Source organism: Zingiber officinale, chromosome 4B (assembly GCF_018446385.1).
Source record: "Zingiber officinale cultivar Zhangliang chromosome 4B, Zo_v1.1, whole genome shotgun sequence".
Lineage (NCBI taxonomy): Eukaryota > Viridiplantae > Streptophyta > Magnoliopsida > Zingiberales > Zingiberaceae > Zingiber > Zingiber officinale.
In genome coordinates, this window is record NC_055993.1 from 66,395,154 (window position 1) to 66,399,649 (window position 4,496).

The 4,496-nt window shown below is 41.3% G+C and overlaps 1 long non-coding RNA gene across 1 annotated transcript; it reads right to left on the reverse strand.

Annotated features, from left to right (window-relative positions):
- Positions 1 to 2,558: 2,558 nt before the first annotated feature.
- LOC121977583 lies at positions 2,559 to 3,298 on the reverse strand. The gene is made up of 3 exons (XR_006110945.1): positions 3,242 to 3,298; positions 2,976 to 3,140; positions 2,559 to 2,579 (listed from the first exon to the last, which is right to left on the reverse strand). It is a non-coding gene; the product is annotated as an uncharacterized LOC121977583 (long non-coding RNA).
- Positions 3,299 to 4,496: the final 1,198 nt, after the last annotated feature.

A 4,496-nucleotide genomic window follows, 5' to 3' on the forward strand; every position in this document is an offset into this window, starting at 1 on the left:
TTTACTACCCTTTCTTCTTCTTGTACTGAGAGTCTTGTAGGGCTTCTCCGCCCTCGGTAGTTACCGAAAAGGAGTGTTTTCATAGTGGAGGGTGCGTGCATGGTGTGGATCCTTGGATTAGTCATCTCCGTTGGAGGTGGATACCAAGTAAACTCCTAGTGTTAGCGTGGTTTGTGTTGTTTATGTATCTGCTGAAGAAACAAGCAGGGACAACCAAAGGTACGATGGGCGGTACCGGGTAAGATGTAACCGGTACTGCTGGTGCAGGTACCGAGTATGTAGTAACCAGCACAGATGTCTGTGGTGGTACCGAGTACGCAGTAGGCACGGCTAGAGAAGGTGCCGAGTACCCTGTAGGTACTACTGGCGGTACAGGCGAGGTAGGTACCTCTGAAGTCGGAACCGTCAGGATCTGACAGTCTAACGTGGTCACAATACCCTGAGGAGTCTATCCCTGACGGACAGGCTCAACCCTAATAGAACTCTCTGGAGACTCTGTCTCTAGAGAATCGATCGCCCTCGTACATGTGCGACCACGTTTAAGTACTAAAACACGTATCATATATGTAAAAAAATGTTATCCAGATATCACTACAGGTATAAAAACTATAAAATTACCTGATTTACCTATTTGTCGTCTGGAGATATCCTGTCGCTGCTTAGCCCCAAATAGAACCAATAAAAACTCGTCAAAATACCTCAAAATTCCGAAACGAGTAAGTCGACGAAAATCCATACAAATCCAAGATACCGAGAAATGCTCACGAAGTAAGTATCGTAATTCCGAAACCCGACAAGTAGGTATCGCAAAACTTTACTCTGATACCAAATAAATTGTCACGCCCCAGGTAGTCCCTGTCCGAAGAAATTTCGGCAGCATCTCCCCTGTACGGCGGACAATATGACAGCTCAGTATACATATATCTCTATACCTCGGCCACACACGGCCGGAATAATACAATACAATTAAGAAACAAACCACGCAGTTTATTTCAACATTCCACACAGATATAATATATGATCAATCCACGCAGTTTAATAAGGAAAGACGATATAGAACCTCGAAGATATATGTAAACAACCTACTCCACTACAACGAAGAAAACAAATCCACGAAGTAATGAAAATACAACCGCAGCGGAAAACAAAAGTAGCAAACCTGAATGTTCAATGTAAAGTCCACAATACAAACCCACAATACAAGTATATAAGATGCACAAGCAAAATATAATCCGACAAAGAAAATCCTCGCGATAATGGGGCTAGCGACTGGAATCTCTCCTGACGGCTTCAACCTGAAAAATAGTAACAACGGGGTGAGTTCAAAGAACTCAGCAAGTAATCCAATAGATATGTACAGCAACATATAACTACCAGTAATATCCTAAGGTACAGTCTCCTAAACCATAGGACCTATAGTACAGTCTCCTAACAATATAACAGGTATGCATAGCTGAATAAACTGTAATGAGTAACCAGAAGCATGTAATACAGTTTACAGTAAGAATAATAAGAAATGCATAACTGAAATAAACTGTACTCACCTGCGAGGCTTGGGCGAATGACTGTGGACATACACAGATAAAGATAGTCAGAACAAATACGCATGTATCCTGTATGCATGTCAATCATATGCAGTCACCCAAGTGCATCATCCAATATGCAACAATCACAATAAATGCAATCTGTGCATATAATGCAATATGACATGGTCACCCCGACGCCAGTTAGCATCTCACACACAATGGTGAGACCGCGTGGGTAGGGCTGTGACACCGTGCACTCTGCCATCACTACCCCTGAAGAGTGACCGAGTGGACGGGATGCTGTCGGAGTACACCTATCCTCCTACCTCAAACATAGTGAGGGAGCGCAATGCTCTCAACTCCCGGTACGCGATGACGCGGAGGGATCCCGGCTGCAACCCCGCTGTATCGTGCTACCCATGAGCACCCCGGCGGTGCACCACCGAGCAAACTGCCATACACACCCTGAGTGCTGTGTCACTACCCATGCAGTAGACACGTTGTGTGCATGCCCTCATGTAGCCGGCCGACGAGCTCAACAATAATGGAGTCGTCCATCGCCCAGCATGCAATCATGCGATATGGTGCATGCGGCTACAGAATGTCATACCTGAACGTATCCTCCTCCATATGCGTAGGTGCCAAAAAGGTAAACGCATATATATAACCATGATATAAACAGCATAAATCCAAAGACATCACATATAACAATGATGTAAGTATCATGAATCCAAGAGCATGTATCACACATGTAAAGCAACTAATCCAGTAGAGTAAAGCACTATAGATATGCATCTCTATGAACATATATACACATGGCAAGAGATAAAATATCCAATCCTGAAGTAAAGCAACTAGCAGATGAAGCATGTGATAGGTATCAACTAGCTAAGACCAGGGAAGAAATAATCTACTATCTACCACTAGTAAATATATATAAGCTACACATATCATAAGACATTATCAAAAGATAAGTCAAAGGGTACCCGCCTCAAATAGAAGGTACAATCCAGTCCTAATCCAATATCGAGATGCTCGTCTCGAATCAGAGTCCTGTGTCAAACAACATATATATTTTATTTAGCTAAATTCAAATGAAATAGCTAAATAAAATTCCTAAAAACTAAATTAGGGCAAAACCCTAATCACCACAATCACAACTTACCAATTTAAATCTAATGGTCGATTAGGGTTAGTTACCTAATCCCTAACCACCAATTAGATTAGAAATCCAACGGTTGATTAGGGTTAATTACCCTAACCCTAACCATTTCATTGGATTTATTCTACACAATTACATCTACGCAATTTAACAACTAGTTACAACATGTATCAAAATCCCTCCACATAAACCACTAAGTAAAACCCTAATTCCAATCTAGAACAAGATCATCTAGAATTCAACTCCGAAACATGATCTACAACAAGATCAATTATCCTATTCCTTACCTCAAATCCAGTTGTTGTTGTTGCTGGATGGTTTACTGCCGAAATCAGAAAGTTCACAAATAGAACAGAGCAGATCGAACCTACTGTTGATGCTGGATTGAGGTGATTGTTACTGCCGGAACCAAACACAATTCCACAGCAAGAATGGAACCTCACCTCCCCTCACTGGAATCAATAGGATCAAGAAGGAATCAAAACAAAGATCACATATCAACATGAAATGATGATCTCTGATCAAGCAACACATAATTCCAAATAGAACTCACCTTCAACCGGGACCTCAGTTAGCAACAAGGAAGAGATCCAAGATCTAATCAAGAAAAATCCAGCACAATTGATCCGATACCTTTCCCTAACCAGAACAGAAGAATCAATGAGGAACATAACCCAATCGAACAGAAACCTTGAATCTATGAAATTCCCGACAACTCTTACCTCTATCGATCACCTCCGGACGATGTCGCACAACCCGATCCGGCTGAGAGGACGCTGATTGCTCTGTGAGCAGCTCGTGGAGACGGAACGAAGGGTTGATAGGCTAGGGACGACACAGATCACGCACCTGTCGTGCCCTAGCCACCTCGTCGGCGTCGCTCAGCCGTAGAACTCACCGGACAGAACCCTCGGCCGAAGAAGATCTAGGCTCCGCCGTGCTCCAGCAAGCTCCGACGAACGAAGATGATCGCCAAAGGAGAAGCTCCGCTCCCGTCGCCTCCGATTCGTCCGCGAGAGAGAGAGGCAGCGTGAGCAAAGGGGATCGGGGCAGAGAGGGGAGAAGGCTCGGGTTCGGGGAAATGCTCAAACGCCGTTTGGGGAAAGAAAATAAAAGGGAAAAGATTTTATAAATAAAACATTTCCTTAATTAAACGAGTATCCCAAACAAGCTTAATCCGAACCTGAAATTGATCCCCTCAAAACCCGTCATACGAGCTCCAAAAATTTCCTAGAAAATTTCTAAAAATTCCGGAAAAATTCTATAAGGCTATTTCTCAAATAACCCTATTAATTAAATTTTTTTCGAGATCTCACAATGATTGTGGCTACCACTAACTCTACTCTATCTTCTTTGGATCAAATAAATCTATATTTGATCTTGATATGTTCTAGCTTCCAATATTTCATAATTAATTAATAATATAACTATTCTAATTCAAAAATAATAAATTAATTTATTTTAGTATCCACTACAATAATTAATTATATATAATGTTCATGTCTACGTGCTATGCGTGCAACCCTCAAGGTTTATACATGAAAGTGGTGTAAATCCATACATAGACTAAGGTAACTCTAACAATAGTTTTTAGTTATCCAACATGATAAAATATTAGTCATGAACTATAAACTACCAAGAACTAATTACCATATAATTCAATCTCTTCATCTAGCCTACCTCCCAACTAATTCGGTGCACTATGCATCATCACCAAATTAATTATTTTACTTGATTTCTAAGATATAATAGACTCCTCTTGAATGATAAATCATTCCTCCCATGGTCATAAATTTTGACTTACTAAT